This window comes from Apodemus sylvaticus, chromosome 18, assembly GCF_947179515.1.
Source record: "Apodemus sylvaticus chromosome 18, mApoSyl1.1, whole genome shotgun sequence".
Classification (NCBI taxonomy): Eukaryota; Metazoa; Chordata; class Mammalia; order Rodentia; family Muridae; genus Apodemus; species Apodemus sylvaticus.
Genome location: NC_067489.1, coordinates 19,050,482 through 19,072,841, shown reverse-complemented (window position 1 = coordinate 19,072,841; position 22,360 = coordinate 19,050,482). Strand labels below are relative to the sequence as shown.

General features: G+C 39.8%; 1 protein-coding gene across 9 annotated transcripts in view; it reads right to left on the bottom strand.

The window, feature by feature from the left end:
• The window catches only part of LOC127668815 (defensin alpha 4-like), a 148,964-nt gene that overhangs the window by 116,235 nt on the left and 10,369 nt on the right, over window positions 1-22,360 (bottom strand). For 3 of the 9 annotated variants that reach the window (XR_007974211.1, XR_007974203.1, XR_007974214.1), the window contains exons 1-2: window positions 16,108-16,163; window positions 10,021-10,113 (exon numbers count right to left, since the gene is read on the bottom strand). The exons of 2 other annotated variants lie outside the window; for them this stretch is intronic. The gene's annotated coding sequence lies outside the window, so the exon portion shown is untranslated. Of the gene's footprint in view, window positions 1-8,611; window positions 8,736-10,020; window positions 10,114-16,107; window positions 16,164-22,360 lie in introns of those variants that run through there. 4 more of the 9 variants (XR_007974208.1, XR_007974213.1, XR_007974209.1 and 1 more) reach the window with 3 other exon arrangements.

Below are 22,360 nucleotides of genomic sequence, written 5' to 3'. Positions count from 1 at the left end.
CTCTTAGCACTGCTTTTATTTTGTCCCATGGATTTGGGTTTTTTTGTTAAATCCTAAAAAGTCTCTGATTTCTTTCTTCATTTCTTCTTTGAGCAAGGTATCATTGAGTAGAGTATTGTTCAGATACAATGTACACGTGTGCTTTATGTTTTTTTTTTTTGTTGCTATTGAAAGGACCTTTTATTCCATAGTGATCTGACAGGAATCATGGGATTATTTTGATCTTCTTATATTTGTTGAAGTCTGTCTTGTGATTTTGTTGAAGTCTGCCCTTGCATTTGGAGCATAGATGTTCAGGATTGAGAGTTATTTTTGGTGGGTTTTTCCTTTAACCAGCAAAAAGTGTCATCCGTGTCTCTTTTGATGAGTTTAGGTTGAAAGTCAATTTTATCTGATATTAGAATGGCAACTCCGGATTTTTTTCCTGAGACCATTTGCTTGTAAAATTGTCTTCCAGCCTTTTACTCTAAGGTTGTGTTTGTCTTTGACACTGAGGTGTGTTTGACACTGAGGTATGCAGCAAAATGTAGGGTCCTGCTTAGGTATCCAGGCTGTTAGTCTATGTCTTTGTATTAGGGAATTGAGTCCATTGATGTTAAGAGATATTAAGGAATAGTGATTATTGCTTCCTGTCATTTTTGATGTTAATTTTATATTTCAGTGGTTATCTTCTTTTGGGTTTGATGAAAGAAAATTAGTATCTTGCTTTTTCTAGGGTATAGTTTCCCTCCTTGTATTGGTGTTTCCCCCCATATTATCCTTTGTAGGGCTGGGTTTGTGGAAAGATATTGTGTTAATTGGGTTATGTCATAGAATATCTTGGTTTCTCCATCTATGGTGATTGAGAGTTTTGCTGGGTATAGTAGTCTTGGCTGGCATTTGTGTTCTCTTAGAGTTCACATGAGTTATGCCCAGAATCTTGGAGGTTTCATGGTCTCTGGTGAGAAGTCTGGTGTATTTCTGATAGGTCTTCCTTTATATCTTACTTGGCCATTTTCTCTTACTGCCATTAGTATTCTTTCTTTGTTTAGTACATTTGGGGTTTTGATTATTATGTGATGGGACATATTTCTGTTTTTGTCCAGTCTGTTTGGAGTTCTGTACTTTCATGGCTCCTTGTACATTCATGGGCATCTCACTCTTTAGGTTAGGCAAGTTTTCTTCCCTAATTTTGTTGAAGGTATTTGCTGGCCCTTTATGTTGTAAATCTTCACTCTCATCTCTACCTATAATCCTTAGGTTTGGTCTTCTCATTGTGTCCTGGATTTTCTGGATGCTCTGGGTTACAAGCGTTTTGCATTTTGCATTTTCTTTGACTGTTGAGTCCATGCTTTCTATGGTATTTTTGACATCTGAGATTCTTTCTTCTATGTCTTATATTCTGTTGTTGATATTTGCATCTGTGGCCCCTTATTTCTTCCCAAGGATTACTCTCTCTAAAGGTGTCTCGCTTTGAGGTTTCTTAGTTGTTTCTACTTCTGTTTTTAAATCCTGGATGGTTTTGGTCAGCTCCTTCACTTGCTTGTTTGTGTTTTCCTGTAATTCTTTAAGAGTTTTTTTGTTTGTTTGTTTCTTCTTTTGTGACTTCTGCCTGTTGACCAAAGTTCTCCTGTATTTCTTTAAGTGATTTTTGCATTTCCTCCTTATTGGCTTCTATCTTTTGACCCATATTCTCCTGAATTTCTTTAAATGATTTCTGTGTTTCCCTTGTAAGGGCATCTAACTTTTGATCATTTTTCTCCTGAAATTCTTTAAGAGATTTATTGATGTCCTTCATGTGTTCCTCTAGCAGCATGATGACTAGTGATTTTAAATCCAAATCTTGTTTTTCTGGTGTGTTGGGGGTATCCAGGACTTGCTGTTGTTGGAGAATTGGGTTCAGATGCTGCCATATTGCCTTGATTTCTGTTAGTAAAGTTCCTATGTTTGCCTTTTGCCATCTAGTTCTCACTGGTGATAGTGGGTCTTGTTGTCACTGGCTGGTGCTTCAACCTCCTGTGAGCCTGTAAGGCTATTTCCACAACACTGGATGACTGGATTTCCCCTGGCACAGATTGCTGATGTGCTTCCCTCCTCTTGTGTCTTGTTGGAGCCCTGCTGAGTCTTGCCCCAAGCATGTTATACTTGGGTTGTCTCAGTGAACCTGGTGCTTCCTGTCTGCTCTGTCATAGAGAAAAAATGGTGGTGGGGAGTCACTCCAAATGCTGAACACCACGTTGGGCACAGGACCCATGACCAGCTGGCACACAGACAAACTTCTTTGTTGGATCTTTGTGTGGTTTTGGTATCAGCATATTTGTGGCTTTGTAGAAGGAGTTGGGTAGTGTTCCTTCTGTTTCTAAGTTGTAGAATAGTTTGACGAGTATTAGTGTTAAGTCTTCTTTGAAGGTCTGATGGAATTCTACACTAAAACCATCTGGTCCTGTGCTTTTATTGGTTGGAAGGCTTTCTATGACCCCTTCTATTTCTTTAGGGGTTATGGGACTGTTTAGATGATCTATTTGCTCCTGATTTAATTTTGGTGTTTGGTATCTGTCTAAGATATTGTCCATTTTCTCCAGATTCTCCAGCAGTGTTGAGTACAGGCTTTTGTAGTAGGATCTGAGATTTTTTTAATTTCCTCAGTTTCTGTTGTTATATCGCCCTTTTCATTTCTAATTTTGTTAATTTGGATACAGTCTCTGTGCCCTTTGGTTAGTCTGGCTAAGGGTTTATCTATCTTGCTGATTTTTTCAAAGAACCAGCTCCTGGTTTTGTTGATTCTTTGTATGGTTTTCTTTGTTTCTACTTGATTGATTTCAGCCCTGAGTTTGATGATTTCCTGTCTTCTTCTCCTCCTGGATGAATTAGCTTCTTTTTGTTCGAGGGCGTTCAGGTGTGCTGGTAAGCTTCTAGTGTATGCTCTCTCCATTTTCTTTTTTGAGGCACTCAGGGCTGTGAGTTTTCCTCTTAGCACTGCTTTTATTTTGTCCCATAGATTTGGGTTTTTTTGTTAAATTCTAAAAAGTCTCTGATTTCTTTCTTCATTTCTTCTTTGAGCAAGGTATCATTGAGTAGAGTATTGTTCAGATACCATGTACATGTGTCCTTTATGTTGTTTTTGTTGCTATTGAAAGGAACTTTTATTCCATAGTGATCTGACAGGAATCATGGGATTATTTTGATCTTCTTATATTTGTTGAAGTCTGTCTTGTGATTTTGTTGAAGTCTGCCCTTGCATTTGGAGCATAGATGTTCAGGATTGAGAGTTATTTTTGGTGGGTTTTTCCTTTGACCAGCAAGAAGTGTCATCCGTGTCTCTTTTGATGACTTTAGGTTGAAAGTCAATTTTATCTGATATTAGAATGGCAACTCCGGATTTTTTTCCTGAGACCATTTGCTTGTAAAATTGTCTTCCAGCCTTTTACTCTAAGGTTGTGTTTGTCTTTGACACTGAGGTGTGTTTGACACTGAGGTATGCAGCAAAATGTAGGGTCCTGTTTAGGTATCTAGGCTATGTCTTTGTATTAGGGAATTGAGTCCATTGATGTTAAGAGAGAGTAAGGAATAGTGATTATTGCTTCCTGTCATTTTTGATGTTAATTTTATATTTTAGTGGTTATCTTCTTTGGGTTTGAGGAAAGAAGGTTAGTATCTTGCTTTTTCTAGGGTATAGTTTCCCTCCTTGTATTGGTGTTTTCCCCCATATTATCCTTTGTAGGGCTGGATTTGTGGAAAGATATTGTGTAAATTGGGTTATGTCATGGAATATCTTGGTTTCTCCATCTATGGTGATTGAGAGTTTTGCTGGGTATAGTAGTCTTGGCTGGCATTTGTGTTCTCTTAGAGTTCACATGAGATCTGCCCAGAATCTTGGAGGTTTCATGGTCTCTGGTGAGAAGTCTGGTGTATTTCTAATAGGTCTTCCTTTATATCTTATTTGGCCATCTTCTCTTACTGCCTTTAGTATTCTTTCTTTGTTTAGTACATTTGGGGTTTTGATTATTATGTGATGGGACGTATTTCTGTTTTTGTCCAGTCTGTTTGGAGTTCTGTACATTCATGGCTTCTTGTACATTCATGGGCATCTCACTCTTCAATTTGGCAAGTTTTCTTCCATAATTTTGTTGAAGGTATTTGCTGCCCCTTTATGTTGTAAGTCTTCACTCTCATCTATACCTATAATCCTTAGGTTTGGTCTTCTCATTGTGTCCTGGATTTCCTGGATGCTCTGGGTTACAAGCGTTTTGCATTTTGCATTTTCTTTGACTGTTGAGTCCATGCTTTCTATGGTATCTTTGACATCTGAGATTCTTTCTTCTATGTCTTATATTCTGTTGTTGATATTTGCATCTGTGGCCCCTGATTTCTTCCCAAGGCTTTCTCTCTCTAAAGGCGTCTCGCTTTGCGATTTCTTAGTTGTTTCTACTTCTGTTTTTAAATTCTGGATGGTTTTGCTCAGCTCCTTCACTTGCTTGTTTGTGTTTTCCTGTAATTCTTTAAGAGATTTTTTTTTGTTTCTTCTTTTATGACTTCTGCCTGTTGACCAAAGTTCTCCTGTATTTCTTTAAGTGATTTTTGCATTTCCTCCTTATTGGCTTCTATCTTTTGACCCATATTCTCCTGAATTTCTTTAAATGATTTCTGTGTTTCCCTTGTAAGGGCATCTAACTTTTTATCATATTTCTCTTGAAATTCTTTAAGAGATTTATTGATGTCCTTCATGTGTTCCTCTAGCAGCATCATGACCAGTGATTTTAAATCCAAATCTGGTTTTTCTGGTGTGTTGGGGTATCCAGGACTTGCTGTTGTTGGAGAATTGGGTTCAGATGCTGCCATATTGCCTTGATTTCTGTTACTAAAGTTCCTATGTTTGGCTTTTGCCATCTAGTTCTCACTGGTGTTAGTGGGTCTTCTTGTCACTGGCTGGTGCTTCATCCTCCTGTGAGCCTGTAAGGCTATTTCCACAACACTGGATGACTGGATTTCCCCTGGCACAGATTGCTGATGTGCTTCCCTCCTCTTGTGTCTTGTTGGAGCCCTGCTGAGTCTTGCCCCAAGCATGTTATACTTGGGTTGTCTCAGTGAACCTGGTGCTTCCTGTCTGCTCTGTCATAGAAAAAAAATGGTGGTGGGGAGTCACTCCAAATGCTGAACACCACGTTGGGCACAGGACCCATGACCAGCTGGCACACAGACAAACTGCTTATCTGCCTAGGTCCTAGGCACAAGCAGACCCCCGGCAGTTTGTGCCCCCCAGAGATCTTAAACTTTGGATATCTCAGTACCTGGTGCTGCCCTTCTGCTCCATCAAGGAGCAAAGATGGTAGTGAGGAGTCACTCCCTGTGCTGATGCCCACATAGGGCACAGGCCCCATGACAGGCTGGCACACAGATGAACCGCCTGTCTGACAAGGTCCTGGGCACAGGCAGATCCCTGTCAGTTTGCACCCCAGAGATCTTAAACTCGGGATATATCAGTACCTGGTGCTGCCTTTCTGCAGCAAAGATGGCAGTGGGGAGTCACTCCCTGTGCCAATCCCCACGTAGGGCAGAGGCCCCACTACAGTCTGTATGTACTGTTCTCTCTTAACTGTTCTTCCAGAGAGATATTGGAGAGAATGTGATCTCAACTACTTGCTCAGAATTGAAAAGCACTGCTAGGAGATTACTTTCTCCTGGCAGGCTGTGCACAGAAGGCTATGGAGCCAAATGGCTCCCCGGTGCAAATGGTGGCTGGAAGACTCCTGTCCCTTTAGCTCCACTGATCATATGCTCCTTGTGCTTCTAGCTGTTGTCCTACACAGAGGGGGTGGATCCACACATGGATCTCACCTCCATGCTCATAAGTGAAAGCACTGCTGGGAGATCACTCTCTCCTTGTGGGCTGTGCACAGAGGGCTGTAGAGCAGCCTGGCTCCCTTGTGCAAATGGCAGCAGGAAGACTCCTATTCCAGCAGTTCCACTGATCATTATAAACAAGTATTATTCCTAGTTTTTTGAGGAACCAGCAGACTGATTTCCAGAGTGGTTGTACCATCTTGCAATCCCACCAGCAGTGGAGGAGTGTTCCTCTTTTTCTGCATCCTTGCCAACACCTGATGTCTTCTGAGTTTTTAACCTTAGCAATTCTGACTTGTGTGAGGTGAAATCTCAGGGTTGTTTTGATTTGCATTTCCCTAATGACTAATGATTTTGAACATTTCTTAAGGTGCTTCTCAGCCATCCAAATTTCTTCAGATGAAAATTCTTTGTTTTGCTCTGTTCTGGAGGACCCTGTTATACCACTCCTGGGCATATACCCAGAGGATTCCCTAGCATGCAACAAAAACACATGTTTTCCTATGTTCATAGCAGCCTTATTTATAACATCCAGAAACTGGAAAGAACCCAGATGTCCCTCAACAGAGGAATGGATACAGAAAATGTGGTATATTTATACAATGGAATACTACTCAGCAATTAAAAACAATGAATTCATGAAATATCTAGGCAAATGGTTTGAAGAGGAAAATGGAAAAAAAAACTGCAATGGACAGTAGGACCTAATAAAAGTAAGACCCTTCCCTCCAGCAAAGGAAATACTCAATCCAGTTAAGAGGAAGCTCAAGGTATGGTAAAGACCCTTTGAAAGCTATACATCTGCTATGGGTTAGTATCCAAAATATACAAAGAACTAGAAAAATAAATTAAGACAGTTAATAAAACTACCCAAATAAAAATCACATATGTATCTGAACAGAGAATTTGGAAAATAAAAGAAACTAAATTTCTGAAATGAGATCAGGAATGTTCAAGGTGACATGACTGAACTGTGCAAGCCCAAGTGACACCAAGTGACACCAAATGGAGCTGAGATCTGGATACAAAACCTCCACCCCTTGCAGTGGAGGTATTTCCAATTGTTAGCTGATGGGTGAGAGACAGTTCTTTCTGACTGTATCTCTCCTCATGAATGGACCATGTTCCAGTGGAAAATCTAAAATTATAGGGGCAGCCCAAGTTGGTTCAGATGGATTGAGAAAAGGAATTAAAAGAAAAAAGGGGAATGCATTTGGGTGCTTAGCGAAGGGGGTGCACCTGGGAAGAGTTTGTTCAATGATGAATATTATCCCAATAGGCCAACAAGTTGTAGAAAATCTTCAAAAAAACTAATAAATGTATCCAAGAACTACAGTTTAGAGTGTTCAATATGTTTATCAAAGAAATGGAAATTGAAAGTTCTTGGAGGTTTCTTCTAGTCCTAGTGATAAAGACTAAGATCAAGAAAACAATTGTCAACAAGTAGTGTTGAAAGTCTAGGGAAAGGGGAACCCTCAGGCACTGTGGGTGGGATTGCAAGCTGACGCAGGAACTAAGGAAGTCAGTGTGGAGAATTCTCCCAGGACAGGAGGGAAATCTCCATGGCACAGCTGTACACTGCTTGGAAAATGCCCAAGGACTCAGGATCCATCCTCAGAGATATTTGCTCAACCATCTCCATTGCCTCTGAGTTCACAAGAGCCACAGAAAGGAAATGATATAATGCCCTCCAACTGAAAAAAATGGATCATGAAAATGTGGGGCTCATTTTTGAGGGTGAGTCTAACCTCAAGGATAGAATAGTTGATAGACAAAGAAGCTAAAACAGAATGCCTTGTGGCTTTATATGTGACCTCCTGGGCATCCTTGATATGACTGGTAAATGTAACCAAGACTCCTTTTATGAAGGATTCACTGAAGACGCTGCTATGTGACTCAGAAGAATCCTGACCAGACCACATCACAGAAAGGTTCAAAGAAACATAAAAAGAGATTATTTGTCTGCAAGGAGTTTATTGGAGAAGGACAAACAATCAAGGCAAAGTACAAGGGTAATGACAGGTTGTGAGGTCTCAGAAGGCATCTTTATCTTTTATCTTGTCCATTGGCTCCATGTTCAGCGCAGGCAGCAGAGATTTTCATTTATAGAATTACGATCCAGGCAGATCCCTTTGCGAAATTCTGGAAATTTACAGGGTGACAGGGTGCAACGGCATCTCAAAGGCCTTCCTCCTCCTCTTTGGGCTGAGGGCACACAGGAAACATGAGGCATTAAGTAAGGAGACCAGCAGTGTGTGATAGTAAACAATCCTATGACAATGCACTGTACATGGAACAGAGTGGGATTGTTGTACTGGTGATGTCACAGCCAGCACCATCATCAACTCCAAACACTTGGACATAAGCCATTTAACAAGTGTTGATCACATACAGGACATGATACCCACAACACATTGCTTTAGCTTTTTTGTGTTTTCCTGCCACAACACATTCATACATTGCAGTTGGTATCCAAACCTATTATTTGAAGCAAAACAGGTGTTTGTTTCTATAACCAAATTATTAATTAGGTATAAAATGACTAACAATATGTTCTGTATTTTAAAGCTTTTTCACAGATAAATTGTTACATCAAAACCTTAAAAGGAAGAAAAATCAAATACATTGGCTTGACTCTTCACTGTTACTTTGATAAATAAGACAGGGAAGATCTTAGAAGATCAAGGGACAACTTCCTGAGCCAGACTCCTCCTGACAGGATTCCAGGGCTCATCTTCCAACCTCCCTCAGGAGACTCCAAGCCTCCATCACACTGGGCACCAGCACTCACCTGCACCTTGAAGAGCAGAGCCTTCTGGGCCTTCAAAAACGACAGACAGACCCTGGGTCTCGTCCCCTGGCTGCTCCTCAGTTTTAGTCTCTTCATCTGTCTGTTGGATAGGATCAGCCTGGACCTGGAAGGCCAACAGGACAAGGGCAGAGAGGAGGACAAGTGTCTTCATGGCTGGGAGTCACCTGGAGGATTGGTGAGTAGTAGACCAGTGTGTGGAGAGTGAAGGGCCTGCCTGCTTTTATAGGGCAGAGAAAGGCCGCACATTTCTAGAACTCACTCCTTGATGGGAACTTAGGGAGGGTTACCCTCAAGATGCCTTTGATGTTCCTCAGTCTTCATTTCCTCCATGATGATATTGCTCTGTGTGTTTAGTGACAACCCCCTCCCACTGATAATGATGAAGGGCCCTTGTTCTCTTCCCCTGTTTCCCATCTGTTTGAGTGTTTATATTTTATTGTTTGGGAAAGAAAAAGCTGTGCATTGTCTAATTTAATAAACTGAAAAAGATTTTTTTTTTTTGAAATTTAGCCTGCTTTTTTGGAAAGTCTGGACCCGGACTAGACCTTGACAAGGTGGCATTGAGAGTCAGCTCTTTGCAGGAGTCAGGATATTATCAATCACCCTCATGAAGGAAGACTTTGTGAATCTTTTTCTTTGGGGCAAAGAATGTAAAATGGCCTTCTGTCACCAGTGAATTGAGTTCAAGAGACAGAGTTTGTCAGAGTGAAGTAGAGTGGATTGTTCTGAATTAGCCAGAGTGACAGAACACATCTCACAAGGGTGTGTTCCGGTTTCCACTTCACACTTGGGAACCCTCCAGTGACGTGCCATGTCTCATGTGTGAGATCTTATATTTTTTACTTTTAGCAAATGCCATCATGAAATAAACAATTGCAAAATTTTCTCCTGCTTTACAATTTGATGCTATCTCTCAATCTATTTCAAAAAAAATCAAAGTCCTCTTCCAATAGATAGAATTTAGTTATTTTTGAACTCTTCTAATACATTGGAAAACACCAGTGTCTATCATTATTTGGATATATGCATAAAATTCATATAAATTTCCCATAGAAGTTAAAAGCAACAGTAATTTTGCTTTTATTTTGCATAATTATACACAGTATACTTGTGACAGTTGATCAGGCAGCTGATTGTCATGAAGCCTATCTGACAAATATCCTTGATAGAGTTAGTTTCTTCACAAGATGTTACTCACTGGTGGTTTCTTTATTGAATGCCTTATGATTTTTCTGCACCCCCAAACCAAGTCTAGCCAAGACTTGTTTAGCCATTCTCGGAATAGTTCTATAGCTTATGTGTTGGAATCTGAGTCTTTGGGTTACATATATGGTGTGATACATGATGCTCATTTTGAGCTCCAAGAATGAAGAAAAAACACTGCTTACCTTGAGAACTGGAGGCTACATGACATTTGCCCATGGTGCTGTGAGGCTTAGTCAAGAGTCTTTGGAAAGCAGTTGTCACACTGTTAAATGAAACTGTTTTAAATAAAACCTTGACTCCAAGTAGTAGCAATTTTAAAGATGAGCACAGTCTTCAGATACAAAGTAAAATGAGGAAGCTCCAATGATGCTGCTTCCCTGGTCCTTACTCTTGTCTTATTTTTGCCCCTAATGTAGATATATGAATTCACAGATGCATCTCTTATGTGATAGGGTCATATATTCTTCTAAATACTCTCATTCACAGAATGACAGGTAACTCAACAAGGAATATCAGGGACTCAATGTACTGAGAAATAGAATGAAAATCAAATATAAAGGCTATTCAAGAAATAAAATATTAGACTATCACCACAAACAGCACCAACATTAAAAAATTGTGCACAAGGAAAGCCAGTAGCTGAAATGAAAGAAGAGTCAAGACTGCTCACTGGGAGAGATGCTGCTAGCATTCCTGGCAACTTTCTTTCAAGTCTCAGGAACCACATAGTGAAATCAACAATCAGACTGCCATTACCTGTCCTCTGACCTCCACATGACTTGTGTGGCACATAAGGCCTTCCTATACATACAATAATTATATATATTTATATAACAAATTTCAAGAAAATGATAACCTTCACAAGACAGACTCCCTTTGGTTTGGTTTCAGAAAGCATGCTTCTGTCCTGGAAAAAGGTCTCCTAGTTTAGATTAATCACAAAGTGTCTCAAACAGTTCATTTTACTTGGCCTTGGACAAACATTGAGGTACTGCCAGTTTATCTAATAACTGGGAATCGCTGTAGGTTGTGATACTCAGAAGAAATGTCCCTGTTGAAATCACATCTTCTCCATCCAAATGGTATTGTCCACATATTCCACTACATGGGCCAGAGGCCATCACTTACCACTACAGAGAACCTCTGAAGAAAGGTTTCCCCTTTCATAGCATGAAAAAGTACCCTTTAGATGCCCAAGATCTTTTAAAACAGGCCATTGTCCTCAGAAACTTCATATGCACAACACATGCTTCCTGGCTCATACCAGCCAACTACTACAGGCCCACGTTACAGCTTCAGACTGGGACTCTGGACCCTTTGTGGGGAGCATAAAAACACAGAGAAAAAGTGTGTACGTTTGGGCTAGAATCACAAGTCTTTACTGACCTCTTATTAGAATTGCACTAGACTTCATTAGTTCCTAAAGGCTTATCTTTAAAACAAGGCAGTTTGTCTCCATGGTCTGAGGAACTTCCTCAGCCCAATATGATGCTCAGCCCACTTGTCCTCAAACAAACTCCATCATAGTCTTCTGCTCAGAAATATCCCCATTTACTCTCTCAGACGTTTAGTTCTTCCCATCATCATTGATATCTTGAATGTCCTACATCAGTTCTCAGCTAATGCCAGGCTCCTTTGTCCTTACAAGTAACATCTTTTACCCTAACTTGGGAAACTGCTTAATTTATGCAATGTCTCCTTAACAAGGAGATTAATGCCATAAAGTTCTTGAGGGATTTGATACTAGGACCTGCATTCACCATCAGTATAACAAACATAAGCATTCACTATTGGAGAAAAAGTTTAAGTGCTATGGAACTTAACACCTTCTTATGTAAAGTAAAAATACTAAATTTTCATTTATTGCAGAGCTTGGGCAGCATAGTGTTGTAAATTCATAGACACCATGATGATTTCAAACTTGTGATAATCCAGGAAGCACTCTCAGGGTCTAGAACAAGTATTATATTAGCTTATAGTTACTAATTGCTAAGATCTTTTTGTTCTTCTTATAATAGGTTTTCACAATAACCCAATAAAATAGCCTCTTTTATTGACCAAAGTTTTGCGGGGTTCTAACAGAACTTTGAAGAGGTTAATTGTATTACTCAGAGTCACTAAAGATTAGGCACCAGGGCTGTGGTCAGATCTCTTGGACTTTACCACTACCACCCATATCCACCTTAACTTCTGTGTTTTAGAGTGATACCTTCTGTCATTTATTGGGATAATTTGTTTTGTTTGCTTAGAACCTGAAAGGAGATCAAGGTTGAAAGATATCGGTTGACAGATGGTCTCTCTATAATTTTCGCTTGCTCTCTCTCCAACTTCTCCTTTTCTCTACCTCTGTGAATTCCCTGCTGTGTGTTTTGATGTGAGACCACCAATAAATAGCCTGTATTCTCTAGAAACATCTGAAGAAAATGCTTGTTTTTTTGTTTTTTGTTTTTTGTTTTTTTTTTTTTTACCAGTTATTACAAGCAATAACTCACATGTATGGTCACTGCTACAGAAATAGAGTTGATTGTTAAGGGTAACTTTGAGTTCTGCTGGGGTTTTGCATGCTGGCTTGTGATGCAATGTATGGCAGAAGTGAACACCCCACAGGTCTTAGAGACCAGGACACAGTGCAGGAGAGTACAAGAGGAAAGAAGTTCTCAAGCTGTAACCCAATTTACTCTGTACCTCCTAAGGGTCAACCGAGTCTTAATGCCTGTGAGGGAGGAGGAGGGCTAGCTCTCCCATGTATACAAGTGTGTCATGTGGGGTTTCAGAGGCCACTGGTAGTAAACTTTCCTTTTTTTAGAGGCCCTGTTTGAATATATGAGGATGCTTGGACAAGATTTATTACATGGAGAGAAAGCAATGGACTAAAAAGAGCCCCTTCATTTTTTGAACATCACGTCCATGTCTCTGACCTACCTGCTCCATCGACAGCACTATTTCCCAAAATCTTTTTGGCATTCATATATAATATGTTGAAACAGTAATTATCCTGAACACCCTTCAAGAGAAGGGGCATCTTCCTCTTTTGTGACAGTGGGTAGTTAAGAAATATAACTCTGTCTCCAAAACAGGATGTGGTAGGAAGTTTGTTAATGCAACTAAAACACAAAAGCTTGAGGTTTACAAATTAAAATTGAAAGAAAGAAAACTCAGAAACATTATTAAAGAAAATTAAATGTAAGGTTGTTGGGAATAGCTAACAAAAACTGGACAAAGAAAAATGGTAATATTTAGGGAGATTTTTAACATATGTTACAAAGAGACAATTTGCAGACTTTTTGACCAGCGGCTAAAGATTAATTAGAGAAAATGTGTGGCTGGGGGGATAGCTCAGAAATAAAGAACACTTGATGCTCTTGTAGAGGATCCAGGTTTGGTTCTAACACCCACGTAGCATTCTAGACCTCCAGTTGTAGGGGATTTGGCTCCCTATTCTGGCCTCCAAAGACAATAGGCACATACATACACATAGTCAGCAAAGTCACTTATAAAACAAAATTAGGTAAATCTTTTTCTTTGAAAAACCAAAACAAGGAATATTGATTGCTGCTTCCTGTTATTTTTGTTTTAGAAGTAAAATTATGCTTGTGTGGCTCTCTTCTTTTGGGTTCATTGAAAGATTATTACTTTCTTGCCTTTTCTAGGGTGTGGTTTTACTCCTTGTGTTAGCCTTTTCTATCTATTATCCTTTGTACAGCAGGATTTGTGGAAAGATATTGTGTAAATTAGGTTTTATCGTGGAATATCTTGGTTACTGCATCCATGGTAATTGAGAGTTTTACTGGGTATAGTAGCCTGGGATGTTATTTGTGTTCTCTTAGGGTCTGTATGATGTCTGACCAAAATTTTCTAGCTTTCTTTCTCTATTGAGTAGTCTGGTGTAATTCTCATTGTCTGCCTTAAGTATTACTTGACCTGTTTCCTTTACTACTTTTAATATTCTTTCTTTGTCCAGTACATTTGGTATTTTGGCTATTATGTAACAGGAGGAGTTTCTTTTCCAGTTCAGGGTATTCGGAGTTCTGTAGGCTTCTTGTATGTTCATGGTCATCACTTTCTTTGGGTTAGGGAAATTTTCTTCTATAATTTTGTTGAAGATATTTACTGGCCCTTTAAGTTGGGAATCTTCATTCTCTTCCATACCTATACTCCTTAGGTATGGTCTTCTCCTTGTGTCCTGGATTTCCTGCATGTTTTGGGTTAGGAGCTTTTTCTTTATGCATTTTTTAAATTGTTGTGTCAATGTTTTCTATGGTATATCCTGCACCTGAGATTCTCTTTTCTATCTCTTGTATTCTGTAGGTGATGCTTGCATCTATGACTCCTGATCTCTTTCTTTGGTTTTATAGTTCCAGGGTCATCTCCCTTTGTGATTTCTTTATTGTTTCTATTTCCAGTTTTAAATCCTGTATATTGTTGCTCATTTCCTTCATCTGTTCAATTGTCTTTTCATGTAGTTCTTTAAGGGATTTTTTTACTTTGCTCTTTAAGGGCCTCTACCTGTTTACCTGTGTCATCCTGCAATAGTTTTTTTTTTTTTAAATATAGTCATCATTTACATTGCCAGTAGTAAAACTTTTCCAGATTTCCCCCCTCCCCAAAAACCCCCAACCCCTCCTGCCCACCCTGCCTCCACATGTATGCCCCTCCAACTGACACACTCCCAACTCCACCCCCCTTGTTTTCCCTTGTTTTCTTAGTCTATGGTAATTGAAAGTTTTGCTGGGTATAGTAGTCTGATCTGACCTTTATGTTCTCTTAGGTCGGTATGACAACTGCCCAGGCTTTTCTGGCTTTCATAGTCTCTGGTGAGAAGTCTGATGTATTTCTGATAGGTCTGCCTTTATATGTTACTTGAACTTTTTCTCTCACTGCTTTTAATATTCTTTCATGTTTAGTGCATTTGGTGTTTTGATTATTATGTGACAGGAGGAAATTCTACTCTGGTACAATCTCTTCGATGTTCTGTAGGCTTCTTGCATATACATGGGCATCTCTTTCTTTAGGTTAGGGATGTTTTCATCTATAATTTTGTTGAAGATATTTACTTGCACTTTGAGAGCTAAATCCTCACTTTCTTCTATGCCTATAATCCTTAGGTTTGGTCTTCACATTGTGTCCTGGATTTCCTGGATGTTTTGGGTTACACAGTTTTTGCATTTTGTAATTTCATTGAGTGTTGTGTCAATGTTTTCTATGGAATCTTCAGCATTTGAGATTCTTTCTTCTATCTTTTGTATTCTGTTGTTGATGCTTGTATCTATGACTCCTGAATTGTTTAAAGGTTATCTATCTTCAGAGATGTCTCACTTTGTGATTTCTGATTTCTTTATTGATTCCATTTCCAGTGTTAGATCCCCAATAGTTTTGTTCAGTTCCATCATTTGTTTGTTTTTTTCCCTGAAATTCTTTAAGGAAATTTTATGTTTCCTCCTTAAAGGCTTCGACCTGTTGACCCATGTTCTCCTGTACTTCTTTTAGGGATTTTTTGTGATTCTGCTTTAAGGTTTTCTGCCTTTTGATCCATATTCTCTTATATTTCTTTAAGGGATATTTGTGCTTCTACCTGTTGAACCATGTTCTCCTGTGTTTCTTTAAGGGAGTTATTTATGTCCTTCTTGAAGTCCTCCATCAGCAATATAAGATGTGATTTTAAATCTAGTTCTTGCTTTTCTGATGTGATGGGGTATGGAGGATTTGCTGTTGTGGGAGAACTGTGTTGTGATGGTGCCATGTTGCCTTGGTTTCTGTTGGTAATGATCTTGCATTTGCCTTTGGCCATCTCGTTATCTCTGGAGTTAGCTGGTCTTGCTGTCTCTATCTTCTCTGTCCTTCAGGCCTGTGCTTCTGTACTCCTGGGATTCTCTTTCTGTCCAATGCCCTGCAAACAGCTGATTCTCCAGGAAGTAACATGTGATGGGGTTTCCCCTCTGGCAGACTTGACAAGAGTCGAATACCCTGCAGGGTGTTATTTCTGAAATGACCTGCTGCTGATGGATCTCAGATGCCCTGCTGGTACTGTTTCTCGAATGTGCCTGATCGATTGTTCTGCTGCTGCCAGGCTCAAATGACCTTCTCTTGCCAATTCTCTAATGCCTTGCTCCTGTCAGTTCTCAAATGTCCTGCTGTTGCTACTTTGTTTCCAACCCAATTCCCCAGTAAAAGAAAGCTCAACTCAATCAGTTAACAAAACAAGCCACAAGAGTAGATTGGGCAGATCTCCCACTACATTACTCTATTTCCATCTAGATTATCCCGTATACCTTGCTGTTTCTCCAGATCAAGAGCTTCTCTGTGCTGCCTCTCTGTTGATCTCCTATAGCTCCTCTCCCTCTTGTTCATCCCCACTTGCTCCTCCCCTAGACTCTCAGCTCCTCTCACTTCCTCCTGCCCAATCATTGGCTCAAGCCTTTATTTGAAAAGTTAAGGTGCAGAGAAGGTTCACAAGGCAACTCCTCATCTGCAGTCCTCTGAGGAGTGGAATTAAAATCAAAATACAAGCCCAGGGCTATCCACAACACCCTGATCCTGTTGGTTCTCTAGAGAGTATCAGGAAGTGGGACCCTCAGGATGTGGTGTAAGACTACCACATCCAAAGGAAAGGGGCAGTGACAGGGGAGGAGGGAGGGTCACATGGGGCAGAAGGGGACTGTTGATCTGGAGGTTGTTGGGTAGTAAGTCTCAGAGCAGAGCAGCTCCAGGTGTCTAGGTGATGGGCAGTGATTCTTACCTTATGCCCTGCTCCTGTCAGTTCTCTAGAGACTATCAGGAAGTAGGGCTCTCTCAGTGCAAGATGTGGTGTAGGACTTCTCTAGTTTTTCTTTAAGGGAGTTATTTATGTCCTTCTTAAAGTAAGAGTCTTCCTTTTCAGGTGTATTGAGGTAGTCAGGCCTCACTCTCATGGGAGACCTGGGTCCTGATGATGCCAAGTAGCCTTGGTTTTTGTTGATTATGTTCCTGACCTACCCTCTTGTCATCTGGTTATCTGTGGTGTGATCTGGTCTTGCTGACTCTAAATGTGGCTTCTTTTCCCTGTAACCCTGTGTGTCAGCACTCCTGGGCAGCCAGTTTTCTCTGGAAGGAAATTGGGTATTAAGGGTTGTGGCACAGGGTCAGCTCCAGGGTACAGAAAGAAAACAGAAGGATCCTCTACCAGGCTGTTCCTTGGTTCCCATGTCCAGTGGCTCTGGGCTGGTCCCTCTTTGCCCAGGAATTTGAGAAGAAGTGGTGTTCTCACCTGTGTTCTCAGGTGTGTGAACAGCTCACTCCAAGCAGACTTTGGGTATGGAGACCTGTGCTCTATGTATGTCAACCCTCCTGGGAGACCTGCTCTCTCCGGGAAGGATCTGGGCATGGAGTGGTATGGCACAGGGTCACCTCCAGGCAAAGATGGAAACCAGAAGAATCTTGTCCCAGGCTGTTCCATCTCCCATGCTTGTGGATTAGCAAGATTAATATAGTAACAATGGTCATCTGTCTCAATGCAACCTACAGATTCAATGCAATCACCATCAAAACTCTGACTCAATTTCTCATAGAGTTAGAAAGAGCTATTCTCAAATTTATTTGTAATAACTAAAAACCCAGGATAGCAGAAACTATTCTTACCTATAAAAGAACTTCTAGGGGAATCACTATCCATTCCTCAAGTTGTACTACAGAGCAGTAGAAATAAAAACTGCATGGTATTGATACAGTGTCAGACAAGTAGATCAATGGGATAGAATTGAACACCCAGAAATGCAACCATGCCTATGATCATTGATTTTTGTCAAAGGAGCTAAAACAATTCAGGGGAAAAAAGACAGCATTTTAAACAAATGGTGCAGGTTCAACTGGCAGTAAACATTTAGGAGAATGAAAATTGATCCATTTTTTTTCTCCCTTTACAAAGCTCAAATCAAATTGGACCTCTACACAAAGCCAGATACCTTGAATCTAATAGAAGGAAAAGTGGGGAAAATCCTCAAATGCATGGACACAGGATAAAATTTTATGAACAGAACACCAATGGCTTATGCTCTCTGATCAGTAATTGACAAATGGGACCTCATAAAATGGGAAAGCTTCTGTAAGGCAAAGGACACTGTCAATAAGAGATAACAGCAAGCAACAGAGTGGGAAAAGATCTTTATCAATCCTATATCTGATAGAGGGCTGATATCCAATATATACAAAGAACTCAAGGAGTTAGACTCCAGTGAACCAAATAACCATATCAAAAGTAAACAGGGAACAGAGCTAAACAGAGAATTCTCAACTGAGAATATTTGAAGGGCCAAGAAGCATCTAAAGAAATGTGCAACATCCTTAGTCATCAGGGAAATGCAAATCAAAACGACCCTGAGATTCCACCTTACACAAGTCTGAACCTCTAAGATTAAAAAATCAGGTGACAGCAGATGCTGGTGTGGATGTGCAGAAAGAGGAACACTCCTCCATTGCTGGTGTGAGTGCAAGTCAGTATAAGCACTTTTGAAATAAGTCTGGTGGTTCCTCAGAAAACTAGAAATACTACTACGTGAGGAAGTAGGTATACTACTCCTAGGCATATACACAGAAGATGCTGCAACATGTAATAAGGACACATGTTCCACTATATTCATAGTAGCCATATTTACACTGGCCAGAAGCTGGAAACAACTCAGATGTCCCTCCACAGAGGAATGGATACAGAAAATGTAGTACATTTACACAATGGAGTGCTACTCATCCATTAAAAACAATGGCTTTGCAAAATTTACAGGCAAATAGATGGATCTAGAAAATATCATCCTGAGTGAGGTTACTCAGTCACAAAAGAGCACACATGTTATGTACTCACTGATTAGTTGACATTAGGCAAAGGTCATGCAAGACTCATAATACAACTCACATGCAGACACCAAACCCAGACAGTATTCCTGATGCCAAGAAGTGTTTGCTGACAGGGGCCTGATATAGCTGTCTCCTGAGAGACTCAGCCAGATCCTGATCAATACAGATGGGAATTCTTTCAGCCAATCATCAGACTGAGCACAGCATCCCCAATGGAGGAGTTAGAGGAAGGCCTGATGGAGCACAGTGAGCCTTTTCTGGCATTTATGAGAGGGGAGACCCTTGGGCCTGTGAAGGCTTGATGCCCCAGTGTAGAGGAATGCTAAGGCCGAGAGGAGGGAATGTCTGGGTGGGTAGGTGGGGGAGCATCCTCATAGAAGCAGGGTGAAAGGGGATGGGATAGGGGGTTTGCAGAGGGGATACTGGAAAAGGGGATAACAACTGAAATGTGAACAAATAAAATATCTAACTAAAAAATAAAATTAAATTAAAAATTGTACAATACTAATCTCATAAAATGCTAATTTGTAAAAGCTCCTAATTTGTGATAAAAACTATATATATATAAATTATAAGGAAATATATAAACAAGTGTTATTTTTTAATATTTTTTCTTCTTTTATTTCTTATGATCAATTTGACTTAACTGTCAAATTAAAAATAAAGTATATATTCTGTTGATGGCTATATAGGACAATAAACCAATATTTCAGTAGAGGTAGACTCCATCTAAATCAGTTAAAGTTAAAGCAATTTACCTGGTGACTAGGGATACAAAATTCTATATATTTTTCTTTTTCAATGCTGAAGTGAAGGATTTAAAGTACTCCAGTTATTAACATAGATTCTGTATTTGTTCCATTTGGATTTTCATTTGAAATGACGTTAATTTCACCGTTACTTTAGGCAAACAAATCTCTAGGAATTCCTGCTTTTCTTTTGTTAGCAACTTTTTTTACATTTTTTAAGTTTTTAAAAATTTTTTTTATTCGATATATTTTTATTTACATTTTAAATGATTTCCTCTTTCCTAGCCCCCCCACTCCCCGAAAGTCCCTTAATCCCCCTTCTCTCCCATTGTCCTCCCACCCACCCCTTCTCACTTCCCTGTTCTGGTTTTGCTGAATACTGCTTCACTGAGTCTTTCCAGAACAAGGGGCCACTCTTCTTTTCTTCTTGTATCTCATTTGATGTCTAGATTATGTTTTGGGTATTCCAGGTTTCTAGGTTAATATCCACTTATTAGTGAGTGCATACCATGATTCACCTTTTGAGTCTCAGTTACCTCACTTAGTATGATGTTCTCTAGCTCCATCCATTTGCCTAAGAATTTCATGAATTCATTGTTTCTAATGGCTGAATAGTACTCCATTGTGTAGATATACCACATTTTTGCATCCACTCTTCTGTTGAGGGATACCTGTGTTCTTTCCAGAATCTGGCAATTATAAATAGGGCTGCTATGAACATAGTAGAGCATGTATCCTTATTACATGGTGGGGAATCCTCTGGGTATATGCCCAGGAGTGGTATAGCAGGATCTTCTGGAAGTGAGGTGCCCAGTTTTCTGAGGACCTGCCAGACTGATTTCCAGAGTTTTTGTACCAATTCGCAACCCCACCAGCAGTGGAGGAGTGTTCCTCTTTCTCCACACCCTCTCCAACAAGTGCTGTCTCCTCAATTTTTAACCTTAGTCATTCTGACTGGTGTAAGGTGAAATCTCAGGCTTGTTTTGATTTGCATTTCCCTAATGATTAATGAAGTTGAGCATTTTTTAAGATGCTTCTCTGCCATCCCAAGTTCTTCAGGTGAGAATTCTTTGCTTAACTCTGTACCTCATTTTGTAATAGGGTTGTTTGGTTTTCTGGAGTCTAACTTTTTGAGTTCTTTATTTATATTGGATATTAGCCCTCTATCTGATGTAGGATTGTTGAAGATCTTTTCCCAATTTGTTGATTGCCGATTTGTCCTCTTGATGGTGTCCTTTGTCTTACAGAAACTCTGTAATTTTATGAGGTTCCATTTGTCAATTCTAGCTCTTAGAACATATGCTATTGGTGTTCTGTTCAGAAACTTTCTTCCTGTACCGATTTCCTCAAGGGTCTTCCCCAGTTTCTTTTCTATTAGCTTCAGAGTGTCTGGCTTTATGTGGAGGTCCTTGATCCATTTGGATTTGAGCTTAGTACAAGGAGACAAGAATGGATCAATTCCCATTCTTCTGCATGCTGACCTCCAGTTGAACCAGCACCATTTGTTGAAAAGGCTATCTTTTTTCCATTGGATGTTTTCAGCCTCTTTGTTGAGGATCAAGTGGCCATAGGTGTGTGGGTTCATTTCTGTATCTTCAATCCTGTTCCATTGATCCTCGTGCCTGTCACTGTACCAATACCATGCAGTTTTTAACACTATTGCTCTGTAGTATTGCTTGAGGTCAGGGATACTGATTCCCCCAGACTTTCTTTTGTTGCTGAGAATAGTTTTAGCTATCCTGGGTTTTTTGTTGTTCCAGATGAATTTGATAATTGCTCTTTCTAACTCTGTGAAGAATTGAGTTGGGATTTTGATGGGTATTGCATTGAATCTGTATATTGATTTTGGCAAAATGGCCATTTTAACTATATTGATTCTACCGATCCATGAGCATGGGAGGTTTTCCCATTTTTGAGGTCTTCTTCCATTTCCTTCTTCAGAGTCTTGAAGTTCTTGTCATACAGATCTTTCACATGTTTGGTAAGAGTCATCCCAAGATACTTTATACTGTTTGTGGCTATTGTGAAGGGGGTCATTTCCCTAAATTCTTTCTCAGCCTGCTTATCCTTTGAGTATAGGAAGGCCACTGATTTGCTTGAGTTGATTTTATAACCTGCCACTTTGCTGAAGTTGTTTATCAGCTGTAGGAGTTCTCTAGTGGAGTTTTATTGGGTCACTTAGGTAGACTATCCTGTCATAGTTAAATGCAGGTATTTGACTATCTGCAAATAATGATAGTTTGACTTCTTCCTTTCCAATTTGTATCCCTTTGACCTCCTTATGTTGTGGAATTGCCTGAGCTAGTACCTCAAGTACAATATTGAAAAGATAAGGAGAAAGGGGGAAGCCCTGTCTAGTCCCTGATTTTAGTGGGATTGCTTCAAGTTTCTCTCCATTTAGTTTGATGCTGGCTACCGGTTTGCTGTATATTGCTTTTACTATGTTTAGGTATGGGCCTTGAATTTCTGTTCTTTCCAAGACTTTAAGCATGAAAGGATGCTGAATTTTGTCAAATGCTTTTTCAGCATCCAATGAAATGACCATGTGTTTTTTTTCTTTGAGTTTGTTTATGTAGTGGATTGCATTGATGGATTTCTGTATATTGAACCAACCCTGCATTCCCAGGATAAAGCCTACTTGATCATGGTGGATGATCGTTTTGATGTGTTCTTGGATTTGGTTTGCAAGAATTTTATTGAGTTTTTTTGCATCGATGTTCATAAGGGAAATTGGTCAGAAGTTCTCTTTCTTTGTTGGATCTTTGTGTGGTTTTGGTGTCAGCGTAATTGTGGCTTCATAGAAGGAATTGGGTAGTGTTCCTTCTGTTTCTATTTTTTGGAATAATTTGAAGAGTATTGGTGTTAACTCTTCTTTGAAGGTCTGATAGAATTCTGCACTGAAACCATCTGGTCCTGTGATTTTCTTTTTCTTTTTCTTTCTTTCTTTTTT